General features: G+C 46.7%; 1 protein-coding gene and 1 pseudogene across 9 annotated transcripts in view; one reads left to right on the top strand and one right to left on the bottom strand.

Moving 5' to 3' along the window:
• SLC39A11 (solute carrier family 39 member 11) overlaps nucleotides 1–17,573 on the bottom strand; it is a 406,549-nt gene that overhangs the window by 154,031 nt on the left and 234,945 nt on the right. The window lies entirely within an intron of this gene.
• LOC112673027 (U6 spliceosomal RNA) lies at nucleotides 5,644–5,740 on the top strand (annotated as a pseudogene).

Genomic DNA, 17,573 nt, shown 5'->3' with positions numbered 1-17,573 from the left:
TGTGAGTTGGTGGGTAAATTGGCCTAATTTTGCAGTCTACCTTCACAAATCCCACTCTGATACACATCAAAGCTGTGGCTTCTAAGCCAATCTTCACTGGTAACAAGGGTGGGGTTTTTATTCCTCTCTGCCTCCACTGTATCTTAAAGTGGATTCAGAGCTCAGACAGCGAAGGCTGGGTGTTTGGCCTGAGGTCTCTGTAAACCCAACTGCTGACCCCAAGCCTGACTGAGGCTGCAGAGCACAGTGGTCAGTTCAGAGGCTGAACTGTATGATTCAAGCCAGCCAGTCAGAGCCCTTGGTCTGCAGATACTACCCCATGGACCTTGGCCCTCCCTATGTAGACCTGAGGCCTATTCCTATAGCTCCCACACCCCCTAATTCCATGACTCTCAGTACCTCTCCCCACTAGTGAGCAACTCAAAGCAGATTTGGCTTCGGCTAGTTGAGTTGCTTCCTGCCACCGGCAATCGACAGAAGTCTGACTGAAATAGGGAGCCTTTGGCTACTGAATGATCCTGGGGATGATCCAGCTGTAAAGCAGCAGGACAGTGTCCCACCCTGAGCTCCTGATTGTGAGTTTAGGCCTGGTTCCAGCCGTTCCCATCACCACGATCTATCCTCCGGCAGAGCCTCCACTTCCACTAAAAACCCAAAACCCCTCGACCTACTAATTCCCCAGAGCATTTGGGGCAGAAAGTCTCCTTCGACCATGCAGGTGTCTCAGGATGCACCCAACCCCTGTGCCTGCTGCAGCTTCAGAGCTCCCTGTGCTTGCTCGCAAGCAGAGACAGGAAGAGGTTTTGGGAGGATGCACCTGCTGGAGGAGACTTGTTGCCGGGGAAGTCTCCTAAAAGGACTGGATTGGAGCTTCTGGAAACAGGCCTCAGGTTGGAAACACCTGAAAAATTTTAAAAAGCCAGATTCCCAGCCTTGGCAGCAGACCTAGCAGGTATGCACCTCCCAGGGAGAAGGCTGCCAGTGAGTGTCCCTGAAGCTCTGGGGTGGGAGCTGATGCAGCTGGTACCCCCCGCTGGCTGGCCTGAGAGAACCACTGGGTCACATAGCAACAGTATCCTTCCCAGCAACAGGCTGTGAGAATGCCCCATTTCATCAGCCCCCATGCTGTCAGGCACCCTTCCAAGACCCCCCTGGGCAGAACGCTCCTGACAGTCTCTGCTCTTCAGCACCTCGTATTTTCCTAGCCCTGCTTCCCCCTGGTCTCTGCAAGAACCCTGCGATTCCAAATTAATTGGTCAGCTTCAGGTGACTGTTAGCTCTTTATACTTCACCCCAGGCTGCAAAATGGAACAGACATTCAAGGGTCAAGAGGACTCACTCAAACTTGACCTACAGGCTCAGACTCGGGGCCACCCTCTCACCTAGTGCAAATCCCCACTTCCCTACACGGTCCTCTGGTCATGAGTGCTGGCCACATTAACCATTCAGCCCAAGAAAGCAGCCCATCTTCTCAACCCAGCCAGTCCTGGTCCTTGGCCACTCACATTTCAACTCGGTCCAGAAGCCCATCCAGAGATGAGCAGGTTCAGGAGGAGTCTAGGAGAAGGCCAGCGTGTCCAAGTAGGCACCGTGTCGTCCTATGCTGTCCTCTCCTTTGCCTCGAGAAAGCCCACCCTGGCCAAGACTGAAGCCTCCTAGACACTGGTCAGATTCAAGAAGAGCCACATGAAGAATAACAAAGGCATTATTTGGAGGTGGGACAAGTGGATGAGTTGCATCTTAGCAGATGAGCTTACTATCCAGGAAGACGTTCCAGCAGACAGAGGGTGGGAGGGCGAGAGCAAATGACACAGCACCCCACAGGGATCAGCAGAGAGAGTCTCTTGTCTGGGGGGAGAGGATGGGTGGTGGCAAAGTATCTTCGGCCACAGAACCTGCACAGGGCAGAAGCACCTGTATTCTTACAGGTGGAGAAGAACCTCTGTTGTTAGAGTAGCCCTTCAAATCTAGAAAGGCGAAGCCACGTCAAGGACATTCATGGGCTGGGTGGGCTGATTTCCCATCAGCCTGGGCTTACAAGAGCTAAGATTCACACATCACTGAGATGCGAATAACTTACACATTATGTAAATGCAGCTAAACGTGTGTCTCTGAAAGTTTGTTTTCTTAATTAGTTAATTATTTTCCAAGCAATATTCTCATGCTATTAATCTGCTCAAGAAACATTTCAGATAGAGTGCAAAGGTAAACCAGCACAGCCACCGACTCTGTTAAGAAAAAACCAGCTCTACAAGAACGGGGACCAAACCGATACAGAAAAGCCACTCTCCCAGACTCATGGGTGCCCTTCACACACACAAAAAAGAACACAGGTCACACCGTATTTAGGTAAACTTTGGCCAAGGTCTGACTCGCAGGTGGGGGGGATGGGCTGGGAAGAGAAAAACCTGCTGGTGCCGTCAGAGGGGCACATGGCAAACATGCCCGGCAGCCCTGGTACTGGTCTGCTACCTCTGCCACCAACTCCCTGTTCACCAGATCAGTAAAAGTGATTCGGACAAGGAAGCCACCTTGCCAGGAATAATGGGGAAGAAAGCTGCAAGGGGTATGAGTCCCTGATGTTTTCCTTTTATTCGCCTTTTTGGCATGTGCATGGGTGTGCACGGGTGTGTGTGTGCATGTGTGTGTGTATGAGAGAGAGAGACAAAGGGAATATGCACATGTGTGTCCACATGCAAATTATCACCAATTTATTGGATTGGAGGTGGTCCGGTAGTTTTTCCCAATCCTCCCCTGGGGATGGACGATCAGAGATGCCAGGGTGGTGTGGGCAGGGAGGGGCAAGGTCGACACAGCCTAAGTGGCTGGCAGGCTGGCTGGGGGCATCTTTTCCATGCGGTGACACTCTCTGGCACACTCCTGTTTTCTTATCTCTCCAGGCTTTCCTCTTTCCATTTTCTCCCAGAGCAATGACACAGAGCACTCTTGGTGTCACCACATGAGAAGGAAAATGAAGGATGGTTTTAGGGAATCGAGAACCCGCATTCCCAGCCCAACCATTTCCTGCTTATGTGTCTCTGGAGCTGTCACTTGGTACCTACCCCTTATAACTCAGTTTCCATGTTTGCCACTTGGGGAGCTAAATTACCTGCCCTAAGGGACTATCGTGGGGCGTAGATGAGAGTGGACACAGGCCTCCTTGGCTGGCATGCTTCGAGCACGACACAAAGCATACTTTCGTGGTTCCCGCAGTGAGCTTGTATTGAATTTACACAAATATAAAAAGAAAGGCTAATGGCGTGCTTGGTACACTTAATCCGTTCTTAACTAAAATCCAAAAGGGCAGGAGGCCATGAGGAGGGGAGAAAAAAATTAGATCATGATAGGATTTGGTGCAGATTTTTCAAATACCTTCAGATCCCCATACTCTGTGTTTGCGGAGTAGAGCCGTGCTCTGGCTGTACTGGGAGTGCTTTTAAAGATTCAGTCATGTTGACATTTTCAACTTTCACAAAGGGTCACCAGCTGCTAAAGATAATAGAGATGTTCCATCAATATAAGGAGAGGGCTGGTGCCCTTTAGGGTGGTCCATTCTGCTTTGGAATACAAAGTAATTTCCTCTTTTTTTTTTCTCTCCTTTTCCTTCCTTCCTTCATTCTTTCTTTTTTTGAATAGCAGATTTAGTCATTTAATGTAGTTTACTTAGACTAACATTAACACCAGTTTGCACTTCCTAAAAAAATGTTACAACCAAAGAGATGGGAATAAGGTAGGTTGCTAGCATCCCTAAAGTGTGCTGGATGATTACTTATAATCTATCCATAGAGAGATAGACAGACTGAGAGATGAACTGTGCATGCACATACATAAATACATACATGATCTGTACACTATAAGTATTATGTATTCAATGCTATTTCATTAAGCCATTATATTTCCATTTCTAAATTTAACATCTTTAAAAATCATAGACATGTAATTTTTAGAAATTCACCTTGGAAACTGAAACATAATGATTTTGGTGAAATAGCATCTGACAGCTAATTGCTGAGAATAATGAGCACCATTCTTTACTCCCTAGACTTGCCATCAACAGAAGTAAGAAGGGGAATGACCAGGAGTAAATTTATTTTGTCTTTTTTTTAACAATAATTTTTTTTTAATTTAAATTCCATTACCCAACATATAGCACATCATTAGTTTCAGATGGGATATTTGGTTTCTGGAAACCAATGCAGCTCCCTAGAGGAAGACACATCTCTTTCTCTACCAATTTTTAAAAAGACTTATTTATTGGGGGTGCCTGGGTGGTTCCATTGGTGAAGTGTTCACCTTTGGCTCAGGTCATGATTCCAGGGTCCTGGGATTGAGTCCCATGTCAGGATCCCTGCTCAGTGGGAAGCCTGCTTCTCCCTCTCCCTCTGCCTGCCTCTCCCCCTGCTTGTGTGCTCTCTCTCTCTCTCTGCCAAATAAATTTAAAAAAAAAAAGATTTTTTGTTAATCTTAGAGAGTGAGAGAGCACAAGCAGGAGAGGCAGATGGAGAGGGAGAGAGAATCCCAAGTGGACTTGATGCTGAATGCAGAGCCTGACTCAGGGTTCAATCCCAGGACCCCGAGATCACCACCCTAGCCAAAACCAAGAGTTGGATGCTTAACCAACTGTGCCACGCAGGTGCCCCTCTACCATTTTTGGTTAGGATTGGAGGGCTACCACATCTTCAAAGGGTGGCTGTCCTTGTGTAAGGACCCCAGGGAGGGGGACTACGTCCAGATGCCCAGCTGCCTTGGGGGATGCCCCAGGTGGACCCCAGTGTGGGAAGCTTAGTTCCTGAGCCCTCTGCCTTCTGAGGCAGAAGAGCTGGGTCAGATAGGACAGAAGACTGATGGGCAAAGCTATCTGTACTGATGTGAGGTCGCTCGGAGCCAAAAAGCAAAGCAAAAAAACCAAACCAAACAAAAAAACACCTGGTTCTGAGATACCAGGAATAAAAACCCTGGGATGTCACATGGAGTGGGGCTTACCTGTAGGATCAGTGCCACCCTCATGTTCAAGGGTGACCTCACTTGGTGAAATGATAAGATTAAATGCAGCAGAGCAGAAATGTCTGCCAGGCTGGGAACGGACCTTTTCATGCTGTTCCTACTCAGACAGCAACCACAAGGGACACATGAAGAATGGCTTGGTCTCTAGTGGGAAAACAAATGCCATCCAGGTTCAGAAAAAGGGAGACACGTGGCTGGTGAGTGCTCTGTATTCCTTCAGCTTCTGCGAAAAGCAGAAACGCCTTGCTGAAAATGAAGGCTTCAGAAAGACAGACTCTCCAAGCGACGTCCAGATTATGATGGACCATGAACGTAAAAAAGGATTGACGTCAAAGAGGGTTGGAAGGTGGAGTGCCAGTTATCTCAACCCACATGGGAGCTCTTACACAGGGAGGTGCGGGACCGAAGCAATGCACATGCATGCATGCGTGTGTGTGTGCGTGTGTGCATATGTGTGTGTGCAAGTGTGTGTGCGTGTGTTTGTGTGTTGGGAGCTGTCAGGGAGCAGCTGGATGCTAGACGACCTTAATTGAGCCCTGGCCAAGTGTATAGTCTTCCACAGTGGTTCTCAAACTTGAGATGCAAAACTACGTGCATATATATATATACCCAAGCAAACGAATAAATAAATAAATCACCTCATTTCGATAGTGTGTATAGTAAAATTGGAAAGATACCAAGAAGATGGTCCCTGTCCAAAGATGACACCCAAAATGGCGAAGCATTCCATATTTTTCAGAGAGGCGCTTACTGATCAATGGGCATAACCTTTCAGTTAAGCAAGATGAATCAGTTGGAGAGATCTGCTGTACGACATCATACCAAAGTCAACGATAATGGATTACATGCTTCGAAATTTGTTTAAGAAGGTGGATCTTGGGTTATAATAAAATAAAATTTAAAAAATATGTATGACCTAAATGACTTTTACAAAAATCACATTAAAAAAAATTTTTTTTAAAGTGCAGTTTCTTGGAACTTCTGGGAGAACCCAAGCAGGGCTCAGGAGTCTGCAGATGTGACAGGCACTCTAGGGAATATAATTTAGAGGAGAAAAAAGGATCCAGATAAATACAATGGAAACCCATTGAGAATGAACTCCCAATTTGTCATGTCTAGCCCAGATCTCTTGGCAAGTGTTTACTGGCAATCTTTACTTGGGCTTTTACATTTTGCTCACCTTGCACCAAAGCAAACACATCACCTTATGCCCAAAGCGTGTTCCTCCTCTTGTTTGTTCTTTCTTTTCTTTCTTTCTTTCTTTCTTTCTTTCTTTCTTTCTTTCTTTCTTTCTTTCTTTCTTTCTTTCTTTCTGACTTTATTTATTCATGAGAGACACAGAGAGAGAGAAGCAGAGGGAGAAGACTTGATCCTTGGTCTCCAGGATCATGCCCTGGGCCGAAGGCGGCGCTAAACCGCTGAACCACCCGGGCTGCCCCTCTCGTACTTTCTGTTAGAATGATCGATTCCATAATCTTCCTCATTTTCCAAACCAGGAACGTGGGAGCAAGTGTCAGTGCAGAAAGCCCATGGAATCCACTCTGAAAAACCCTGTTCCAGGAGGACTCAAGCAAAGGAAATCCACAGACAGGCACTGCGTGAGTGAGTGCCTAAGGGAAGCGACAAGGAGCTGTGCTTGCCCAGGGGATCACCTGCTGTACCTTTGCTTATAAGGTTCCTGAATCCAGGCCAAAGCATCTGAGCTGGAACAGAACATCTGACCCACACAGAGCTGCCTGGCACATCTTCCCGAAACCATAAACCACCTGAAGTGGCAGGTTCTCATCTCCCCGCCAAAATCCGTCCCACTTTATGCCACTGCAGCCCCGAGCCTACAGAGAAGTCGGGTCTGGGCTCAGCCAAACTGTAGAACCGCCTGTGCCAGAAGCAGGTAGCAGGGGAGGGCTGTCCAGAAAGCAGTGTGCCTGCTGCCATGGCAACTCATGATCAACCAGGGATGGGGAAGAAGGTGCTCTGCTAATTGAAACTCAGGCAACATTTTAGCATAAGCCCCAAGGAAGTTAATAATGCTCAGCTAGATTTTTCTCTTGTCCTCTTTCCCTTCTGTCTTTCGTGTCATCAAGTGGCTTTAAACCATCCCCTTCCCCCCAAAAAGAAAATCACATGCATAGGCAAGACTTCTGATAAACCATGAGCCGAATCCCCCTCCCCTACCTTATACTCAAGGAGAACCTAAGAACCTGGTTCTCTTCCTTAATAGCCTATCCATCTCAAAGGAAATCGTTTACCCAAAAGATTCTTAGGCTTGCACTTGGCTTCACCATCCCCACCTCACTGAGGCACCCCCGACAAATATTCTCACACTACAATATGACTAAGAATCCCCCAGGGAACTTCACCAGCCCTTCCTGAGAGAGTTGATTCAGGCAAATCAGGAGCAAAACAGAAGCATCTGCATTTTTTTTTCCTCTGGTGCCCCAGGGAATCCTGATGGCAACACATCACAATCCACCCTTGAGAGATGTGAGAAATGTGGACCACCGATTTGGGCTTCTCCTATAGATCTGTCTTTTATAAGTCAGGCTGAGCTCAGCTACGTCTCATTGTCAAAGTTGTGGAAACGTCAATCACAAGTTTTGAAAGAGATAGGAGTTCGCGAAGCTCCGGGAAGGGACCTTGGAGAGGCACTGCCTGTTGCTGGGCAGAGGCTGAACCGCCTGGGATCTGCTGAAGCCCTGGAGACAGAACACAAGCACAATTGTGCAAATTTACATTTCTCCTAGAGCTATGTCTGCTTCCAGCAAGATTAAAGATTAAGATAAAACCAAAGTCTCCCTCCACAATGCCTAGAAATGACAGATGAAATAGGCAAAAGGGTTTAAATGCACACTTGAGCTTGCAACAAAGAAAGGGGATCATTCATGATAAGGAACCTATAAACCAGAGCTGAAACACCAAAACTGGTTCAGATGCTGCCTAGGGATTATTAACAAGGTCCCACAGACAGGTTCTAGGTGTGACTGTCCACATGGGGCAAAGAGGAGGCTTTCTGCCCCATGAGAAGGAGGTGAAATTCTATGAATGCAAGAGTCACGAAATTCTGTCCCTAGGTAGAAGAGGAGGGACTAGGAAAAAAAAAAAAAATCCATCCAGCAGCACAGAGAGACAAAAAGGATGATTATATGCTTCTGCTTGGTTTCTGGAGGAAAAAAAAAAATGCTTGAAGAACAAAAAACATGGGCTTTCACCTCAAACAGTTCAGAATTTCTAGCTTCTGCATGGGCTGGAAAATCCCAACCTGGGTGTGACTGTAAATATCGGTTCCAAGCTAAAATCTCTATAAAGGGGTCTTACAGAAACAGATGCAAAACCCCACTGACAGGCTCTCCCGTGATCTGAGGCCCTGGGAATCCTTTGAGGAAAAGCATACTCCACCAGAGAAGTACTGATCTAAAAAGTGACAGGAGAAAATGATACACCATAAATGGAGTCCGTGAACATACAAAGAAGCAGAAACACAGCTTTATACAACAGACGTACCATGGAAAATATAATATTAAATATGCCTTATGTCTGCACAAAAACCTGCACAAGGATATTTATAGCAGCCTTATTCATTATTGCCAAAACTTGGGAGTCTGAGATGACCTTGAACAGGTAAATGAATAAATAGCCAGATATTAGTACATCCAGACACTGGAATATTATTTAACACTGAAAAGAAATGAGCTATCAAGCCATGAAAAGACACGAATAAACCTTAAATGCATATCACTTAAGTGAAAGAAGTCAATAATGAAAGGACTATATGTGAACACAGACTGTATATGTTCATCCATATGACATTCCAGAAAAGGCAAAACTATGGAGACAATCAAGAGATGAGTGGTTGTCAGGGTAGGAGGAGGACAGGGATGAGGGAGGAGTGGATAGGTGGAGCACAAAGCATTTTTAAGGTGGTAGAAATACTCTACGCGATGCTATAATGGTAGATATATGTCATTATACATTTGTCTAAAACCAAAGAACATACGACACCAACAGAGAACCCTAGTGTAAACTGTGGACTCTGGGTGGTAGTGATGCGTCCACGGAGATTCTTCAAATGGAACAAACACAGCTCTCTGGTTGGGGGTGTTGATCATGGGGCAGGCTGTGTATGAATGAGGGCAGAGTACATGGGGAATCTCTGAACCCTCCGCTGGGTTTTGCAATGAGCCTAAAACTGCTCTAAAAAATAAAGTCTAAAGGTTTGGGTTTGTTGTTGTTGTTGTTGTTTTTAATATACAACAATAAGGGGCACCTGGATGGCTTGGTTGGTTGAGTGTCTGACTCTTGGTTTTGGCTCAGGTCATGATCTCATGGGCCATGAGATCAAGCCCCGAATCAGGCTTCTTGCTCAGCAGGGAGTCTCCTTGAGATTTTCTCCCTCTCCCCCTCTCCCCATGTGTTCTCTCTCTGAAATAAATAAATAGATTCTTAAAGAAAACCACAACAATAACAATAATAAATAGTAGCTAATTTGGAGGTATCAAAAAAAAAAGAACTAAAAAATATTATAAAAATGACAATATGCAAGATGCCACATGGGGTAAACCAACTTAAAGCATTCCAGGGTCCTAAAAGACTGCTAGGGAGGAGAGGAGAGATATTGGTCAATTTTGAACATCATTAAGTCTACTATGCATGTTAAAACATTAAAGGTAGTCACAAAAAAGAAACTGAATTTAAAACTCCCAAACAAATAAAGGGTGAGGAAAAAAAGGAAGTCATGTAGAAAAGTCAATAAGCCCAATAAAGCACAAAAGAGGGGAGAAGATAGTTGATCAATAGAAAGAACAATATAAAACATGGAGAAGTATTATCAGCCTTGGATAAGGCGAGCACAACATCCACAGCACATCTCCAAAGTGCACAGCCTTGGGGGTGCTGGCTGAAGTGTATATGCACACGCGTACTCACATACACACCTTAGCAGCAAGATGATATTACTGATAAAGACTATTGAAGGAGATCAGAATAAGCCACCCCAAAATATACAATTTTGGCATAAGGATTATTTTGCACTTAAGGGAACTGAGAAACAGCAGATGCCGGAACAACTCTCTGCTTCTCCCCTTTGCGTAAAGGCAGGGCATAAATCGCCCTTTGTGACGGTGTCTCAAGGGTCCAGAAACAGTACCAGAAAAGGGTCCATCCCAGTACCAGAAAGAGAACTCCAGAGAGGACTAGAGTCTACCTAGATAATCCTCCTCTACTCTTAGTTTCCTTATATATTTTCTTCCTACAATGCATGGCCCCTAGAAGCTTGTATCTTTTTTTCCTTTATCTAGCCATTTTTCTGCAATGAGTTACCCTTCATCAAAATCGTATATAAAGTCTCAATCCTAAACACTGCTTGGGGTTTTCACATTTTCCTGTGGAGCCCTTGTGCATGTAAAATTAAAATTTGTATGCTTTTCTTCTGTTAGTCTGTCTTTTGTACGTTTAATTCACAGGCCCCAGGCACTCAACATAAGCGTGTAGAGGTAAAGTTGTTTTTTTCTCCCCCCGCTCCTCTATACTATTAAATTATCAAAGAATAAATAATCCCAGTTCCAGGCTAACTATTCCAGAGAACTAATGGGGGGACAAAAAGAAGGACAACAATGCAACGCTGGATGATACTGGTATAACCTTAATATTCAAACCCAGAGAAATAAAACGTAAATATAAATTTTAAGCCATGCCCATTTAAGAACATAGATGCAAACTACTGTGGATAAAAAGAGACTATCTGCGGGGTGGGGAGGAGGCCTGTTCCCCCTGGTGGGGCTCAGGGGGCTGTAGCTGCCCCCCACCTCTCCCTGCCTCTCACCCCTCAATCAAATGATCTTAAACCACACACACAAAAAAGAGGCTATCTTTAGTATCTATCAAAAGGTATCTACCAAAAATCTATAGTGAATATATTAAAGGTGGGGAAAAAAAGAAAAGTGGGGCACCTGGTTAGCTCAGTTAAGCTTGAACCTTCACCTCAGGTCATGATCCCAGGGCCCTGGGATCCAGTCCTGCATCTGGCTCCCTGCTCAGCAGGGAGTCTGCTTCTCCCTCTCCCTCTCCCCCTTCCCCTTGCTCAAGCTCTCTCTCTCTCAAATAAGTAAATAACATCTTTAAAAAAGTAGAAAAGTTCTCTTTAGCATTCTAGGCAGAATTCTAAATATAGCACCCCTCCCCCTGGTGCGCACCTTTTGCATAATCCCTGGAACTGTGAACACAATGGATCTCAGTCCTGTGATTACAAAACATGGACCTTAAAATAGGGAAGATCAGCTAGGTAGCCTACTCATCAAATGAGCTCTTTAAAAGAGAGAGTTTCCTCCAGCTCGTTCCAAAAGAGGAGGCCGGCGATTTCTCTGGGGACAGGCTCAGAAATGTGCACGTGAAGTGGGCATCCCCAAGTAAATGAGTCCCGGCGTTGCCCTCCCCAAGTGGCAGCAGAGAAAGGAACAAGGAAGCACCACCCAGCGTTTGCTCTGGTGTTTGTCAAGATGCCTGTTTGAAAGGATCTGGGAAGCATCAGGTTTTTATAGGAGAGAAATAATAACTTTTCCTCCACGCTCCTAGGTTCTGTAGCTGGGGCCTAGAGCTTAAAAACAGACAAAAGACAGGTTGACAAGAGAAAAACAGAGTTTATTAACATGTGCAGCACATACATATGTAAGTGAAGCTCGGTGATGAGTAACTCAAAGGGGTGATTAGAATGTGGGGCTTATGGAGCATCGTAACAAAGAGGAACAGATCTGTAGAAAAATGACAAGACAAAGGAAAGCGCAATTTGCATTTAAGGGTGACAGACAGATGGTGGGGGGGCGCCTGGGTGGCTCAGTTGGTTAAGCGCCTGCCTCTGACTTGGGTCATTGATCTCAGGTCCCAGGATTAAGCCCTGAATCAGGCTTGTCAGGCTTCTTGGCCAGCGGGGAGTCTGCTTCTCTTTCTCTCTCCCTCTGCCCCTCCCCACTGCTCCTTTCTTTCTCTCTCTCTCTTAAATAAATAAAAGCTTTAAAAAAAATGCAAGCCTGGGATTCCCTCCTCAGAGAATCTGGTACTGTCAGCCAGTGACAGGTTCATTTTTTTGAAGCGCATTTTTAAAAACTGATTTTAACACAAAAAGAGTGGAGAGAAGAAAAGAAAATGGTGTGTAATCCCACTGCCCAGATAATCCCTGATGACATTTAAAAGCATGAAAGTAACACAGATGCGTGGTTAGAAATGCAAACAGGAAGGGTTGAGATGAAAACCAGGAGCCTCCCTCCCCCGCCCCAAATGTCTCTTTCCAAGGTAAGCAGCCATCACAGATTCTAATGTATTCTTCCAGAAAAAAATACCACATTAATACCAGGACATAATATGTCCTTTCCAACAGTTCCTTTTTTTTTTTTTCCACTCAAAAGGAATAATATTGTTTCCAGTTTTGTAGTTTGCTTTTCTTTGTTTATGATACCCTATAGATTTTTCTATAATCGCATTTTAAAAACCTACCCTGTTCATGTAAATTGGTTAATAATCTATTTTTTTAAAGATTTTATTTATTTATTCATGAGAGACACAGAGAGAGAGAGAGAGAAGCAGAGACACAGGCAGAGGGAGACGCAAGCTCCATGCAGGGAGCCTGATGTGGGACTTGATCCTGGGACCCCGGGGTCACACCCCAGGCTGAAGGCGCTGAGCCACCCAGGCTGCCCTGTAAATTGGTTTAAAGCAGAGAAGTGATCACATTTTTCAATCAGGGTTCATGATGATTCTGATGGGGCAGTGGGGGTAGGTGGGGGGAGGCGGTCGGTCAGCAGTCCACACTGAGAAATCAGGCCCGGGAAGACAGGTGTGTTCGTGTAAAACTCTCTGGTTGTGGTGTCCGTCCCTGCAGGGGCCTTGGAGATGCCCTCCACCCCGCCTCGGCAAGCAGGACCTCGGAATACCTCTGAACACCCTGCATTTACACAATGCCCGTGTGCATCCTGTCACAGGGCAACTGGGTAAATACTCCCAACCAGACTTGGTTTATCCACCTGCAAGGGTCTCAGGATAATTGCCTGGGGGCCAGGCAGCACCCGGCAGGAAATTATTCTTGGCTTTACCTCTGAAAATGGTGTGCCCGGTGGGGTGGGGGTGGGGGGGTGAGTGATTCACTCATCTGCAAAGCCCCATGGGTAGATCTCCAACTCAACACTCACCCGGTTTCAACCTTGGCTCCAGGCCAAAGCAAAGGGAGCGGGTGAGAGATTGGTCCCACGTGGCTTCAGATGCTCTCCAGATGCACAGGGACCCCTCTCCCCCTACTCCTTTGGCTGCACTCTCCTGCAGATTTTTGGCTGACCGTTAAGTGGCTCCAAAGATAATGCCGCCGAGAGGCCTGAAGCATCATCCTCCAGCCTCACATGTCTTTTTTTTTTTTTTTCTCCCTTGTCTTTTAATTAGAAAAGTTTTGCCTGCTAATGAGCCTATGCTGTCCATCACCTAATTATCTCTGAAAATCCTCAGCGACCCCCTTCCCTGGCTGCAGCCATGGCGCCTGTCCCTGGGAGATCTACAGGGGGACAGGACCAGCGATGCCTGAGGATGGTCCTTTTGCTCCTGTCCCAGTGCCTGGGAAGGCAGGTGGTCGCACCCAGGAGACAGAATCCTGAGGGGGAAGGGAGCTGGCAGCCGAGATCCCCATCCCACCTGCAACTTCTGGGGGTGCCTTCACCCCACGCAGGAGAGCCTGAGGTAGGCGTGCTCTACTCTCCCCGCCAGAGATGGTCAAGGGCACCAGGCAGGGACAACTCACCCACTCTGCCAGAGTCTCAGCCTCAACTGTTCTATTGAACGGTGGACACAATGACCCAGGAGCCGTGGGGGAGCCCTTAACTGGCTAGGGCACAGCTGAGAAAGCAGGCTTGCAGGGTGAAGAACGCAGATGGAAAGCAGAAAGGACAGACCTTGGCAGGGAAGCAGGGAGGAATGAATAGACATGTGCCATTGGCTTTCCACTTCCTAATTCCAGTGTCCCCAAAGGCCCGGCTGATCCCCTCACCCTGGATTCTGTGTCCTTAAAATGCACTCTCTCCTCTTCCTCTAGCTCGTCTGAAGTGGGCTTCCCTCCCCTTCGCCACAAGCTCCTTCCTGGATCAAGACAAAACCGCAGTTATGATAAAGTCTTGACAGCTGTCGGCCGAACAAGAGAACAGTAGGTTGGAAATAACCACTGAAATGTTTGCCCAGGGAAAGCAAGCCTCTGGGATCAGAGAGCACGGACGAATTTTGCTCCAACGCAAAGAGACGAGTCCAGAGTTCACTCTGCATTCTCTGCTGCATGCAAGGCCTCATGCAACCTCTCCTCCCTGTCTGCCACCCCAGACCCAAGCAGTTCCCTCTTGCAATGGTGGGAAAGCTACTGCCCCCCTCCCTGCCCCCAGCAAGGCTGGATACTCAGCAGATGACAGCTCAGCACCCATTTGCAAGGCTGTCCCAGGGATGCTGAGCAAAGCTCAGGCACCCGGAGAAAGGGGGGATACCCCGCTCATGGTAAATCAAGGTCCTATAAATTTTGCAGGTGCAGGGGTTGATAGAGGAGCCAAAAGTTACCATTCCAGAGAGAAAGTTTATTTTCACCTGCAAAACTTCTGTATTCTGGACAGCTCCACCCCACCCCTTCCCCAGGAGAAAGAGCCCAAGCAGGGTCTCCCGCCAAATATAGACAAAGCAAGGAGGACACAGATTGCAGAGTTTGAGGCTCGGTCACTTCTAGTTCTTTTCCCTGAAAACATGGCCTAATCATTTTATACCTCCAATAAAGCTGAGGAATGTTATAGTTGCTACATTGAGTACACAGTGGGGAGGGGAAGAAAGGGAACCTCACGACCAAAAAAAAAAAAAAAACCCAGGCAGGCAAATATATCTCAAGCAGGATTGGAGATAAACACAGAGAACAAATGACCATGGAGAGAAGAAAGAAAGAGACAGAGGCTATTTTGAGATGGAAAAGCTGCTTCAAGGAGAGTGGATGCTGAGCTAACATTTCGAGGGTGGGGGGGAAGTCACAGGGAATGTAATTAAGTGAACTGTATATATTCTTTTAAATCCTGTTCGCATTAATGCTGTAAATATTCTACTGAATTCATCATTATTGAATTTGCCAGCAAAGCTGTAGGGCAAAACTCCAGCCCAGAGTTTAATTACACCCAGGCAGAGTAGAGCATTTTTCATGTCCCCGAGAGCTGCCAGACGAGAAAGATGTAGTTTTATTAACGGCCCACCTTTCTGGACATAGCCGCCACCACCCCCAGGACTCCACAGGGGGGCAGAGGGATCCTGGAAACCACCCCCACCGCCACCACCCCGAGGCTTTTCACCATATGCCAGTGAACTTGCAAAGCGAGCCGGAGATTGATGGGAAAGCTATTCAAATCCAGTGATGGCAAATGCTCCCCGATCCATTCTTCCTTCTTTTGCTCATTTTCCACCAGAGTGTGCATGCACACGTGCACACACACACACATGCACACACGCACCCTCACCGCCAGGCATGTGTCTATTGTCCTGCATTCACGCAGTTCTTAATGATTACCCAGTTTGTGCATGTCCATTAATTCATGATCATCCTGCAGTCAAGGCTCTTGCCCTAACTCCTGTCCTTCCTTTTCCTTGGAGCACTTTCAAGGCTTCCTTTATATTAGTGCCTCCTCCTGTGCAGGTCAAAGTTAAACTTGGAATTGTTGCTTTTTTTTCTCTTTATACATCATCTCATGCTGTCATGGCCCCAAACATCCAGATCTCTGGGTGGAAATAAAGGTTGGATTAAGACGGTCGAGAAAGGAATAAATGAAGAGCAGCTGTGGAACATTCATGGAGGGGTGGGGGCAGCAGCCTTGTGCTTCCTCTCAGGGGGCTGACGACCCCCGACCCCAAAACCAAAGTCAAGCAGAGAAGAGCCAAGAGAGCTTATTAAGTTCCAAACGTTTGACTGCATTTGTTAGAATATAGTGCCAGTGGGGCTGTAATCACAGAAACTTAGAGCCTACAGGGATCTTTTTAATTTCCCTGCACCCACAGACAGGAAATAAGCCCCTGGATGCCCCCACTGGGCCCCCAGCACATTCCAGGTCTTCAGTGATGAGGTGAGCTAAGACAAAACAAGGCATGTGAGTTAATGCTCCATCTGGTTTAGGAAAAAAAAAAAACTAATTAAGCACCATCTTAAGATTGAAGCATCCCCATCTCAATAAGGAAGCCTCCCCACCACAATAAGGAAGACTCCCCACCACAGTAAGGAAGCCTCCCCACCATAATAAGGAAGCCTCCCCATCCCAGTAAGGAAGCATCCCCATCCCAATAAGGAAGCATCCCCATCCCAGTAAGGAAGCATCCCCACCACAGTAAGGAAGCCTCCCCACCACACTAAGGAAGCCTCCCCATCCCAGTAAGGAAACATCCCCATCCCAATAAGGAAGCCTCCCCATCCCAGTAAGGAGCGTCCCCATCCCAGTAAGGAAGCATCCCCATCTCAGTAAGGAAGCCTCCCCACCAGAGTAAGGAAGCATCCCCATCCCAGTAAGGGAACATCCCCATCCCACTAAGGAAGCCTCCCCATCCCAGTAAGGAAGCCTCCCCATCCCAGTAAGGAAGCATCTCCATCCCAGTAAGAAAGCCTCCCTATCCCAGTAAGGAAGCCTTTCAATCATAATAAGATTGAAAGACTGAAAAGCATCGAAAGATAGATTGAAAAGCAACCCCAACTCAGTAAAGAAGAGCAGTAACAGGTCTTTCAAAGACAATTGTATTCATCTGAGAAAGTCATGCCAGTCTTGAGTTCTATTGAGAAAAAAGCTGGTGCCAGGTGAGAGGAGTGCTTTTGAAGGAAAATGCTAGAAAAGGCTTCAAGACCATCAGCTGCACCTTTCAAATCGAAGCACCTCGCTCTGGTCCTCTCATCTGGGCCTGCTTCCATTCCCCCCTTACCACGTCCAGCACCGCTTCGTGACCACCTTTCCCACTGGGTCTTTGAATGGAGACCCATGAGCCAAAATTATGGGTGGCTTTACACTCGGGCCCGTTTCTCCGATTCTTTTGATGGGTAGGCAATTAGACCCTCTGATGCAATTATTTTCACTCTTGCTCATGTCACATTGAAATGGGGAAAAAGAGGTCCAAAAACCTTTCCTTTGTGATATGCTCATGATGCCCAATTGAAATGCATCAATTATTTTCCCCCACTTATTCACGAGAGATAATTGGAATGGAAAAATATCTGCAGCTAGGCAAGAGGGGAAAAATTGCAGGTAATTTTCGGTGACAGGGCTTGTTCTAGCCCCTGGACTCAGATGCCCCTATTGGGAGCCTGTCAGACGCACTTGATGGAGTCATGATGGATCGGGACCGAGCCCGGAGACAAGCGTGCTTTATTCTGGCTTCCTGGCAGCCTCATGTATTCATGCCAAGGACCAGTGATTGAACCATCTTCATTCTGAAAATGGCACAAGGGGATCCCTCCCCTCCAGAACCAGGGCCCCTTGTGACAACAAATGATAGTCTTAGAGACACATTCACTCCATCACGCCTCTGCTGCCAGCTTCTGCCCCTACTGTGGA

Source organism: Canis lupus, chromosome 9 (assembly GCF_003254725.2).
Source record: "Canis lupus dingo isolate Sandy chromosome 9, ASM325472v2, whole genome shotgun sequence".
Classification (NCBI taxonomy): Eukaryota; Metazoa; Chordata; class Mammalia; order Carnivora; family Canidae; genus Canis; species Canis lupus.
This window is presented reverse-complemented; position numbering and strand designations above follow the sequence as displayed.